This window comes from Syngnathus scovelli, chromosome 7 (assembly GCF_024217435.2).
Source record: "Syngnathus scovelli strain Florida chromosome 7, RoL_Ssco_1.2, whole genome shotgun sequence".
Taxonomy (NCBI): Eukaryota; Metazoa; Chordata; class Actinopteri; order Syngnathiformes; family Syngnathidae; genus Syngnathus; species Syngnathus scovelli.
Genome location: NC_090853.1, coordinates 13,351,425 through 13,364,778, shown reverse-complemented (window position 1 = coordinate 13,364,778; position 13,354 = coordinate 13,351,425). Strand labels below are relative to the sequence as shown.

Below are 13,354 nucleotides of genomic sequence, written 5' to 3'. Positions count from 1 at the left end.
CGGGTACCCTTTTTCTGGGGACTAAAATACCCCAACCACGCGGCCAACAAAGAGGTCTCACCGAGTCTCTGAGAGATTTCTTTTGAAGATTCCGTCAATCATCGCTGCCGAGAGGTGCTGAACCGGATGCCGGCCTGGTGGATGAACATTGTTCCCCAGGGCTTTCCTTCAGGCGTCCTGTGACCTCTGCCGTGCACGGATTCGGCGTCTTCAACACTCTTCGGATCAGCGAGCAGATTTTCAGGAAATCCCGGACGAGCCCCCAAAAATGTTGGGTTGACAACATTTATCTGAAATCAATCTCAGAGGCGGTAGGTCTTTTTGGCTTAGCGTTTTCTCCTGCGCAGAAGGGCGCACCCCAAACACACAGCAAGTGTGGCTGAGATCCGCGCTCTTCTTGAGATTAGCCGAGCTTTTTATTGAGAAAGAAACAATTGGGCAAGTGTACATGATCGGGTAGGTTCCCAGGCAGGAAGTACATTCCATAGTTATCTCATTACCACAGAACAAAGGGGATACTCTTATGGACGGAGCAGTATGGACGTCTCATGACCATTAGCTTAACAAAAACATAGTCTGTGTGTCTGCTTCAGCCATCCCATGACAATCTCATGATCTGATCATGTCTAGCTAACTGTGGGGCTTATTGTATAGCGCGGCTAATGACTCCAGTCATTAGCCGGCCATATGCCCCCAAGTCATTTTCACAAGGCCTGATGGTCACATACTGCGGAGAATCTTGCACACAAAAGTACATACATAGATTCCAATGATAAAAAGTATATCATTCCCAACAGGCGTTTCGTTTCGTTCTCGGCCAGAATACGGGCACTACGGACTTAGCAAAAGATGTCAGATCATAAGAGAACATTGGTATCAAATGAACAGGTAGCAATAGGGTACCAAAGCGCAAATTCCAGAGCTGTTTAAAGGCAACCTATCATAAAGTTTGTTACTATTACACCAAAACCAAATATCACTACGAGCAATGGGCAAAAAAGGGGCAGTGACCTTGGTCATGGACCCACACCATGGAGTAGGTAGGGCGCCGAGCTTCTCACCGGTACCAGGTAATCTAATGCATGTAAAATTACCCTTAGCTACATTGGACGAAAAAAGGGGTTTAGATTTTGTCATAGAGGCAACAGGGTAAACCTTATCCCATTTAAAACAATCATGAGTGGGTGAAATGGATGAGTTTAACATTAAAACAACAGCACACTTAGGAACTATATTTGCAGGTATAATTTTCAAAAAGAGGTCTTGGACCCATGCATGCAATGCAACTGGTGTTAGCCATCTTCGCGGCCTGCTCAGCCATAAGAAGCCAGTTGTTGGTTTGACCGCTTATCCCTGTGGAGGCTACAAAATAGCTGTCTACATCAGTGAGGAGCATACTTGTGATTTTTGCTCCTGCTGACAGGGTGTAATTATTTGTAACGGGACGGTCTGCGACCGATATTGTTTTATTAAGGCAAATAGCAATAGGAAAGCGAGGATCAATTCCAGAGGACCAAGCCCACAGTTGAAAACCCCAACAGGAAGTGTTAAACAAGGTGGCATTTGGAGGACGAATTTGACCATCAGGGAGTGTAAAAGTCAAAAGGAGGCTTGTGCCCTGATTCTTCAAAGTTACTCGTTTAGCAAAGAACACAGCCTCTTCACTGGAACCAGAGAGCGGGGTGACCATTTCAAAACCTTTCAAACTTTTCATAGGTAAAATAATAGAAGAAGATGTATTAGGAGCCACAGTAAACATTAATGACTTATTGTAAGTCCAAGTCAAAAGCCATGGTACGCAAGTTGGAACGCAGACGGTTTCTGGAATACAAACAACCTAATCAAAAGGGGATTTAGTGTCGCGCTTATGTCTAGCAATTTTTCCCCCATGAGCCATATCGATTAGAATTAGCGTTGGTAGCTGCCTGAGAGAAGAATGTTCGAGGCTCATGGTACTCTATCCATACAAATAAAATAACCCCCGAAAAAAATATAATGGTAACACAAACCAGCAAAAGCAACCAAAAGCACATGGTAGTCTTTGCGCAGGCTACAGCCCGATTAAAGCACTCACCAAATGACTCTCTAATGCTCATGTTTTGGATCTCCTCAGAGTCAACACCCTGAGCTTCGGGTTGGTGTCTTGGAAATTGGCTTCTGCTAGCTTTCGTGTCAACCCTGGATCTTGGCACCAGGATCAGGCACTATTACCAGACTTTGCTCACCTTCCGTACTTAGGTTGGGTCTGCAGAGATCACCTTTTTACAATGAGATAAATGAATCCACGTGTTACGTTCGGCTATTTTCAAAGCATTAGGTGTCGTGAGTAGTACCAAAAAGGGACCTTCCCACTTAGGTGAATGCCAATTCTTCCTCTTGATACTCTTGATCAAAACCCAGTCTCCCGGTACCACTTTGGGGTCTTCCTGCGGAGAAATGGGTTCACCATCAGTGTTATTGGTTAGATTCTTTTGACGTTCCAATACTTTTCTCATGTAATCAGCTAACGTGGCTTTCTCGGGGATCTCCCATGTGTTCTTGAACTGAGGAAGCCTGTAAGGTCTTCCAAACATAGTTTCATAGGGAGTTAGTCCTGTTGTACTTGTAATATTTATGTACATTTTGACCAGGTCTAAGCACCGAGTCCATGGTTGTTTGGTTTCTTCCATACATTTCTTTAATCTGTTTTTTTATAGTCGTGTTAGATCTCTCAACAACTGATTGTGAACGATAGGAACAATGGTTCTTTAGATTTATGTGGAACATTCTCCCAATGTTGATTTACAAAATGTGGACCATTGTCGCTGTAAAATTTTTCTGGAATACTGTATCTTGGAATGATGTCTTTGCATAAGGCCTTTGCCACTGTGAGTGCATCAGCATGTTTGGTAGGAAATGTTTCTACCGATTTAGAAAATGCATCTATTATGACCAAACAATATTCCTTCCCTTCACATTTATGTAATTGGATATAATCCATATGTATTGTCTGAAACGGATACAACGGAGTCGGGAATTTCCCTCCCTGAGGTCTTAAATTGCCTTGTGGGTTATGTTTAGCACAGATCAAACACGCTCTGCAAAATCGTTGTGAAAAAGCGGCAAAGCCGTATGTAGTATAAATAGCTTCAACTTGTTTCACCATACCCCCCGTCGAGACATGGGTGACCCCATGACTCGAAATAGCAGCCCATTTGAACAAGTTACGAGGCAAGACAGGTTTGCCCAAAGGTCACACAAAAAGACCAACAGTGTTTTTAGTTGCACCCTGTTTTTCCCAAGAGAGACGTTCCTGGGAGGGGCTCTGAGACTGCATGTCAAGCAACACATCAGGGGAGATGTGTGACATCGAATCATGAGCTGTGAGAGACGAGAGGACATGGAGCAGGCCTTCTGCAGCGGCCTTCGCGGATTTGTCAGCAAAAGCATTACCGAGAGAAACAGGATCAGAGCACGCAGTGTGAGCAGCACATTTGCAAACCGCTATCTTTAAAGGCAGCTGGACAGCGTCCAAAAGTCGAGTCAGTAATGTGGAATGGGTGACGGGCTTCCCTGCAGAAGTTATCATGCCACGGTTGCTCCACTGCTGAGCAAACACGTGCACTGTAGCAAAAGCATACTGACTATCAGTCCAGATAGTGACGGATTTGTTTGCAAACAATTTGCAGGCCCCAGTCAAAGCAATGAGCTCAGCGGCCTGCGCAGACATATTGGATGGCAGTTTAGCAGCCTCCAAAACCACGTCGGCAGTAACAATGGCATACCCAGTAAGGGTCACACCAGATTCATTTTTCTTAGAAGACCCATCAACAAAAAACACATGACCATCTGGCAGAGGCGTATCTTCCAAATCAGGCCGAGCCTTTGCAACTTGTTGGGCAGCATCGACACAATCATGGAATTCGCCGTCGTCAGGAAGAAAATGAGAGTGGCAGGAATGAGTGTCGTGCATCTTTCAACGGTCAGATGCAGCTGAGACAGCAACGTAGCCATGCAGGAAAGATGACGTGCAGGCGATAGAAAACTCACTCACTCGCTCACTCACTCACTCACTCACTCACTCACTCACTCACTCACTCACTCACTCACTCACTCACTCACTCACTCACTCACTCACTCACTCACTCACTCACTCACTCACTCACTCACTCACTCACTCACTCAATCAACCACACAGGTGTTAACTAATTCGCAATTACAATTACAATTTAAACTCTAATGGAATATGTGGATGTCCATATCCGTTTCATCAAATTCCAATCCAACTTTACTTTCGTATAAGGCACAGGTGTCAAATTGTGCTTCATATTCATGTGCCATTACTCGAATTGCAAATTATCTTCACTTTTAGTAATATGTTAAATTTTAAATATTGGACCAGTTTGTACTTGTCCGATTTGAAAGCGAGGTACTCGTCAGCTTGTTCTGCAGCTCCCACAATATGAGGCGCTCACACATCTACTCGGGTATGACAGTCATACCGGCCCTCCAAAAGAAGCCATGACTAAACCGCGGCCCGCGAATAAATGAGTTTGACACCCCTGGCACAAGGGATAGCCTTCTCATAGATCAATCGCGTATCTTAAATCATGCTTTTCCTCCTTTGAAGCGACTATGTACTTCAAACCCAAACGGCACCATTTTATAGGGAAAAAATTTGTCGAATTTATTCGTTGTCGACACAATACTGGTCGCAAATATGCATGTAGAGCATTTTTGAGTTGTTGATCATAGACATCAGTTGAACACTCTTTCTGGTCTGTGCCTAAAGTCTTCAAACAACTTATCTTGTTTTTGTTTAGTCCGGCCAATGTCTGTGTAATTTGCTCTACGTTGAAATATTATTTCTATCCTGCAATAGTTGGTCAATTTGTATTTGTAATGGCACCCCGTTATATTCCAATGGACGGCCCTGGAGATCAAAAGGACTCCAGGTGCCTTTAACGCTTGCCCAATGTTTGGTTAAGGATGCCATGAAAACCTGTTGTACTTCATCACCTCTCAAATTATAGGAAGCAATGAGTTGTTTAATTTGGGGTACAAAGACGGAAAGGATGGTTCGCTTTGCCGTGCCACAACATCTGTCTTTGTAATTTGATCATTTTTCTCATCTTCACTCATCACATTCTCAGGTGCGGTTTTTAAGCGAGCTCGTGCTGACACTGTGTCATCATCTTCCTGTCTGTGCAACAGCAAGTTCTTTTTTATCTTTTCTTCGTCTTCCTTATTTTTCGATTTTCCTCTCATCTGGGAAAATGAGAATGTAATTTTGCTTTTTAATTTTTAATCTTAAGTCTTGCAAAATTGCTATATCCTTACTGCACCGAGATAAACTGTTAAACATATCTTAAAAAATAAACAAACAAAAACAATCTATGCTCTTCAAAATGGGACCCAAATGTCAGATTACAAATCAAACCTCCTCCTTTACTCTCACATTTTTTGATAGAACAGTCTACTTAGCTAGACACCGTCATAGCATACTAAATAACGGCCTGCCCTCGGTGTAACTAAAAGACTAGCGTTTTGCGAACGAAGGTTACGAGATGGAACATAAGGAACGACTAGATCGACGAGATATGAAGGCGCTAAGCCATGCAGTGATTTATAGGTTAGTAGAAGAACCTTGAAGTGACATCTTAAATGGACCGGGAGCCAATGTAAGTTGGCTAATATTGGGGTAATGTGACCAAATTTTCTTGACCGTGAGAGCAGCCTCGCAGCGGCATTTTGTAGTAACTGTAGACTTTTGATACTGGACTTAGGAAGACCAGAGAATAATACATTACAGTAGTCCAGGCGCGACGTGAAAAACGCATGTATAATAGTTTCCGCATCCCCGGTCGAGAAGATCGGACGAATCTTAGCAATATTACGAAGGTGAAAAAACGCAATCCTGGTTATATTCTTAATGTGTTTTTGAAAGGAGAGCGTTTGGTCAAATATTACCCCGAGATTAGTTACAGTATCACTCTGAGTTATCTATAGTTATAGTGTTTTTTTTAAATAAGTATTATGGATGCCAGGTCTGGTTACTGGGCAATCAAACTCACAGAGGAGTCTTCCAAACTGACCACATTCAACACGGTGTTCGGTCGGTACCGTTTCCTCCGTCTACCGTTTGGACTGATATCGACCCAGGACGAGTTTCAACACAAGGTTGATGAGACCTACGAAGGCCTCCAGGGAGTGACCGCGATCGTAGATGATGTGCTAATCTACGGGCGCACAAAAGAAGAACACGACAGCAACCTCCGCGCAATGCTGAAGCGCTCCATAGAGCGGGGAGTAAAACTCAACCCAGAGAAGAGCACGATCTGCGCCACAGAGGTCAGCTACTTCGGGCACCGCATCTCCAAAGATGGAATCAGGCCCGATCCAGCCAAAATCGCTGCTGTGAGAGACATGGAGCCGCCCAAGGACAAGGGTGAGTTAGAGACAATCCTTGGCATGGTTAATTACCTGTCAAAGTTCGCTCCCATGCTCTCGGACATCAACGCCCCCATGCGTCACCTGCTGAAAGAGTCCAGGTAGTTCAGGTGGGACGTACAGCACGACGAGGCTTTCAAAAAGATGAAAGAGCTTGTCACACGAGAGCCCGGCCCGGTCTTAGCCTTCTACGACCCCAGCAAAGAGCTCAGGCTGCAAGTCGACGCGTCCAAATATGGCCTCGGTGCAGTCCTACTGCAAGAAGAGAAACCCATCGTCTATGCATCTAAATCGCTAACAGACAGCGAAGTCAACTACGCTCAGATAGAAAAGGAGCTGTACGCCATTCTGTTTGGATGTAAACGCTTCCACCAGTATGTGTATGGCCGCCACGTCATTATCGAAAGTGACTACAAGCCATTTGAGTCTATCATGCGGAAACCTCTCAACGCAGCGCCTCCAAGACTACAGAGGATGATGCTTCAGTTACAGAGGTACGACTTCAACATCATCCACCGTCCAGGCAAAGACATTCCTGTAGCGGACACCCTCTCCAGGAAGCCCCTGTCTGACAAGGACGACAGCCTGCGGTAAGGCATGGATATGCAGGTTCACACAGTCTACAGTAACCTGCCAGTCAGCGACGCCAGACTGAAATAGGTCAGAGCCGAGACTGGAAAAGACATTCAGCTCATGGCGCTAAGAGACACTATCCAGAACGGTTGGCCTGAGGAGAGGAGAAGATGCCCTCAGAGCATAGCCGATTACTGGAACCACCGAGATGAACTCTCCCAGATGAACGGCATCCTCTTCAAAGGTGAGAAAATCATCATACCTACCTCACTGCGCAGAGAGATGCTGTCCCGGGTGCATTCAGGTCACATGGGCATAGAGAAGTGCAAGCAGAGAGCGCGTGACATTCTCTTTTGGCCTGGGATGAACAAACAGATTGAGGACATTGTGGGAAAGTGCCCCATCTGTCTGGAGCACAGACCATCCAACACAAAAGAGCCCCTGATCAACCACAAAATCCCAGGCAGGCCATGGCAAACAGTCGCCACTGACCTCTTTACCTGGAACAATGACGACTACAGAGTCACCGTGGACTACTACAGCAGATACTTCGAGCTGGACAAGTTAAACAACACAACATCCTCTGCTGTGGTACACAAGATGAAAGCTGCCTTTGCCCGGCACGGCAAGAGTTTGAGGCTTTCGCAAATGCCTGGGAGTTCACCCACCTCACAAGCTCACCGTTCTTTCCACAGAGCAATGGTCTTGCAGAGAAATCTGTTTCCATCTGTAAATCTCTCATGGAAAAGGCTAAAGCTGATCATTGAGACCCCTATTTGAGCTTCTTGGAGTATCGAAACACCCCAGTGGATAATCTCCGATCACCAGCCCAGCTGCTTATGAGCTGAAGCTTACGCTCAGTCCTCCCCAGCACCCACCAGCAACTCCAGCCCAAGGTGGTCAACCATACAGAGGTTTACGCCAGGAGAATACACCAGCAGCATCAGAAACGATACTACGACAGATCTTCGAAGTCACTGCTGCAGGAGGGCCAAAGCATCAGAATGCAAGAGCGTGGCTTTTGGAAACCAGCAACCGTCGTCCAGCCAGCTGGTACTGACAGATCATACCACGTCCGCACAGCTGAAGGACATGAGTATCGGCAAAATAGACGTCACCTCCTGGACACAGAAGAGACACACAACATGGACAGTGACTTGGATCCCGGCATTGCTACCCCTCACCTCAGAGGCGTCTGAGGCTGTCCCTCACACTGTTCCCTACCAGACACGGTATGGACGGGAAGTCAAGCCCAGACGGGTTCTGGACTTGTAATACTATGTAAAAGGGTGTAGGCGGATCACTGCCCTTCGGAAAAAAAAAATAAAAATCTTGTCACTGTTCTTTTGAGTGCTTTGAATCTAAAAGAGTTCCAGATTCATTTGTGATGTGATTTTGGTTTAATGATCTAATCAATGATTAGTAATATTGTTTGCGGTATACTACTAAGCATTTGTTTATAGGCATGCACTGATGTTGAACAAGCTAAGTGATACTTGACAAACATGTGCACTGTTAATTAATGCATATAACCTTGGTTGTGATTTTGCTATACAGTACAGCCTATGTGATTAACCTGAGATGTTTAGAGCAATCGGTTATGTGTGTTGGTATACTGTTTATCCTACAAGGACTGTATTCTGAAATACATTGGTTTACATTTAAGAAGGGGGATTGTTGGATTCTGTCCACAATTTAGGGAGCGCGTTATCTGCGCCTCACGGCAAAAGCCTTTGCCAATCACCTGTTATCCAATTTACTCACTGCGTGCTCGTTTGATTTCTTCAGATTTAGGAAAATGCAAAGACACTGAAGCAGAAATTAGACTTGGACAGATTGGTTGAGTTCAATCACAATTATTGTTCAAAAAGCTCTGTTTTCAGGAAAGTACAATACAGCGCTGGGCCCTTCAAGAGCGGAAAGTCTCCATTCAGAAAAGGCAAAGTCCAAGGTTGTTAGATCAGTTTTATATTCAGTAGCACATTATAGGCCGGGATTGATGGGCGATGAGTCTGCTTCCATGGGAGTGGTGCTGGTTATGGGCGATTCGGTGTGTAGGTGGGGGGCTGTTGGTATGTGTGTGTGGAGGGGGGCTGTTGTCTTCCGTCCCGTCTTTCGGCCTTGGCGATCATCTTTGGCCGAGTCTTTGGGTGGCTCCTTCTGGCACGTGCTGGTTTTAGCTCCACGTGACCTTCCTGTGAACATTCTTCTCCAATCTTGGACATACACTGTCGTACCTCATTCAACCGTATCTTTTCTTTGTTAGGCAAACTATTTCCCTCTGTGCAGCGCGTTCAGTAGTAATCAAAAACTGGCGTCTAGCATTAGTCAAAACATAAGATACAATCAAGTACTGAACGGTCAAGACGACTCTGGCCGTGTCCATGATTCAGAGAAAAAACATCAGGCATGCATTCCACAGTTCCTTAAGGGTCATTAAGCTATTTAGGCAATATATCAAAAGTCATTTGTTATTTCAAAGTCCTCAGAAATATATATATCAGATCATAAAGTTATAAAAACCTTTCTCATCACCACTTATCAAAAATGTCTAGTTATGTCTTCTTTATTGATTTGGTGTGTAGGTATAATTATATGCTTCAAATGTTTCTTTTATTTATTTAATATGTGAATATACTTGTCTGCTTATGTACTTTATTCAATGAGGTTTGAGCATATCTGTTTTTGTAGCGAGGCAGGACTTTTTGTATTTCGACCTTATTCCTTCAGTATCTTTTCTTTGTTAGGCAAACTATTTCCCTCTGTGCAGAGCGTTCAGTAGTAATCAAAAACTGGCGTCTAGCATTAGTCAAAACATAAGATACAATCAAGTACTGAACGGTCAAGACGACTCTGGCCGTGTCCATGATTCAGAGAAAAAACATCAGGCATGCATTCCACAGTTCCTTAAGGGTCATTAAGCCATTTAGGCAATATATCAAAAGTCATTTGTTATTTCAAAGTCCTCAGAAATATATCAGATCATAAAGTTATAAAAACCTTTCTCATCACCACTTATCAAAAATGTCTAGTTATGTCTTCTTTATTGATTTGGTGTGTAGGTATAATTATATGCTTAAAATGTTTCTTTTATTTATTTATTTAATATGTGAATATACTTGTCTGCTTATGTACTTTATTCAATGAGGTTTGAGCATATCTGTTTTTGTAGCGAGGCAGGAGTTTTTGTATTTCAACCTCATTCCTTCAGGATGTAATATTCTCTTAGAATATTTTCGGACTGCCAGTCCAGTAACGTTAGCCTATCGTATTGGGTATCTACCAAATGTCTTGCCTGATTGGTCCGTAGCATTAAGATGACGCAGCACGTAGTGACGTAGCCGGATGTTGGAAGCATACGCCTTCCTGAATGCAGCATGTTTTCCTGCTCCCGCAATCTTCATTAAAAGATTACTTTGCATGTCGTCGTCCTTCTACATTTTGTACCTAGCGCAAGTACAGAATATTACAACATTGAATACTTTTTTTGTACAAACAAGTTGGAAAGAATGTTTAAAGAGGAACTGAGTTGATTTTGGTGCTCACATCTGTCACTGGGGAAGCGCACCAGTCCAGATGACCCCCACTTGTCTATTACAAAGTTTGAACCGCGCTCGGCGGCGACTGGGGAAACAACCGCTCTCGGTGGCAACTCGGGGAAACAGAACCGCAATCAGCGGTAACTCGGGGAAACAGAACCGCCATCGGCGGCTATTCGGGGACAGAACCGCAATCGGTGGCTATTCGGGGACAGAACCGCAATCGGCGGAAACTGGGACAGAACCGCTATCGGCGGCCACTCGGGGACAGAACCGCAATCGGCGGCAACCCGGGGAAACATAACCGCAATCGCCGGTAACTCGGGGAAACAGGACCGCAATCAGCGGCTATTCGGGGACAGAACTGCACACGGTGAAAACTCAGGGACGGAACCGCACACGGCGGAAACTCGGGGAAACAGAACCGCACTCTGTGGCAAACGGAAAGTCCTCGTGCAGCGGCAACAGTCACAGTCACACACACGGCAGCATACAGGAAGCCAGAGCTGCATGCAGCAGCAGGAGTCAGACGCGTGTTTCAGCAGTGGGAGCAGGGTCTGTGATGATCGCGGGTCCGGCATTGTTGGCACAAGGCCCGGCAATGCCGCGGGTCCGGTGACGCTGGGGTGGAGCCCGTTGGCGTCTGCGAATCCGGTGGCGCCAGAACCACGCCGATGGCGGCCGAGGATTCGGCGTCGCGGCAGCGAAGTCCAATGACGGTCGCGGAGCCGATGGCGCCGGGGGAACTCCGATGGCGGCCGCGTGTCCGGCGTCGCTGGAGCAAAGTCCAATGGCGGCCGCAGAGCCCATGGCGCTGGAACCTGCTCGGACGACGGACAAATGGAGCAGGGCGACCAAGTGCAGCTTGGACCAGGGTTTATTCACAAACAGAAACTAACAGATTCTAAAAATGTGTGCGATCTTCCAGGTGGTTGATCCAGAATGCCGGACTCCATGGTTTAACCGAGACAACTCCTCTGGTACTGGAGACTATGAAACTCTTTCCGACCTGCAAAAAGAAAATCCAGGGAAGATATGTGAACATCCAATCGGAATTGAGGTTACAACTACATCAGGAGCCAGTGTTGAATCAACAGGCGATGTGATTCAAGTGTAACTACAAGTTGAATTACCACCTTTGGTAGAGAATTCGTCCACATAGCCCTCCTTTGAAAGTGACTAATTTCTGCCGGTTGTCCCAACAGGTCTGACACAAACACTGGATTTATTTGTGAAAACACTAACCAGACACACAATGGCAGTTGTGCAGATTACAAAATCCGTTTTATGTGCCCCTTTGAATTCTGCAGACGTGAAGGTAATCCAGTAAATGACAGTTAATTTCAGCCTACCGAAAGCAGTTTGAAGAAAATTCCATTTTTTTTAAATAACATTTCTGTGGCACCACATTTGTGGAATATGAATTTACTATCAAATTCCCCACCTTTTTTTTTTTTTTTTTTATCAAGGCAGTCATTTTGCAACTTACTGTCCACTGAAAATGACATCTCCAGTGCTCAATGCTCTGGTAATGGCTAATAACGGCCATCTGATTATGGTTATTTGGTGTTCAAGTTGAGCCATGATTGGTCACTACCGGAGCGATTTGTTTTAGTCCATAGCAAATGGCAAAATGGCTACAACGCCCAAACTGGATCAACATAGGTAAATTTCAGTTAAAACGGCAAGAGCAAAGACACTTTTTTGGACAAGGTTGTGCGTGTTTACACTCAATTTGGTTCTTAAAAATCAATAGATTGCATATTTTATTAATCCCCTTCTTTTGGGCTCATTCATTTCAGTGTGCAAGACCCCTTGGTATAATCAAGATTACTCCGGTGAGACTGGAGATTATGAGATGCTTGATATGATCTCTGCTGCAAACCCAGGTGAAATTTGTGATCTTCCACTTGGCATTGAGGTCCAAACTGTAGATGGGAAGCCTTACACTTCAACAGGGGAGACTATTGCCGTGTAAGTAAGAGATCCACTGCACATACATACATTTATGAAGGTAAGTGACATCTTCTTGTCACATTGCACACACAAACTACTATACAATACAAGACATCTGAACTGAAATGACATTTAAGGCCAATTGACAGTCATCACTGTCAGAGTTTGATTGATGTGGCTCCTTTTATTGCTGATTTTCGTTGTACTAAATTCTTTTATCTCTGCAGAATGGATATCGAGACTGGGTTCATCTGTAAAAATGATGACCAGAAGGGTGGAGGCTGCTCCGATTATAAAGTTCGTTTCATATGTCCCCTTGATTTCTGCAAAACAAAGGAGTAATCATGTGAAATAAAACAACCCTTGATTTCTTCGAAACAAAGGCGTAATCATGTGAAATAAAAAGTTATTCAAGCAATCAACAGTTACTCATTCATTTATCCTCGTAAGCCAATTGACATTTTCACTACGTGGTTGCCGAGCAAATGCATGTAATGTACAATTTCTTGTTACATATTTACATGAAATACATTTTCATAGTCCACCGAGAAACAAAAGGTTCATAAGAAAAAAACTGTATCCCACAATACTTTTTAGAATAATTGGACAAAGAAGGTGGGTTTTATTTGCACACATTCGACGAAATCAAAATGAATCAAAATTGATACAAACAGCTCAGTGGGCTAGTGGTAGAGTGTCCGCCCTGAGACTGTAAGGTTGTGGGTTCAAACCTCGTCATACCAAAGACTATAAAAATGGGACCCATTGCCTCCCTGCTTGGCACTCAGCATTAAGGGTTGGAATTGGGGGGTTAGATCACCAAATGATTTCTGAGCGAGGCACCGCTGATGCTCACT

At 44.6% G+C, this 13,354-nt stretch overlaps 1 long non-coding RNA gene across 1 annotated transcript; it reads left to right on the top strand.

The window, feature by feature from the left end:
- The first annotated feature begins 11,428 nt into the window (after positions 1 to 11,428).
- On the top strand, positions 11,429 to 12,915 carry LOC125972293 (uncharacterized). The gene is made up of 4 exons (XR_011087109.1): positions 11,429 to 11,654; positions 11,747 to 11,859; positions 12,344 to 12,515; positions 12,725 to 12,915. It is a non-coding gene; the product is annotated as an uncharacterized lncRNA (long non-coding RNA).
- The last annotated feature ends 439 nt before the right edge of the window (positions 12,916 to 13,354 follow it).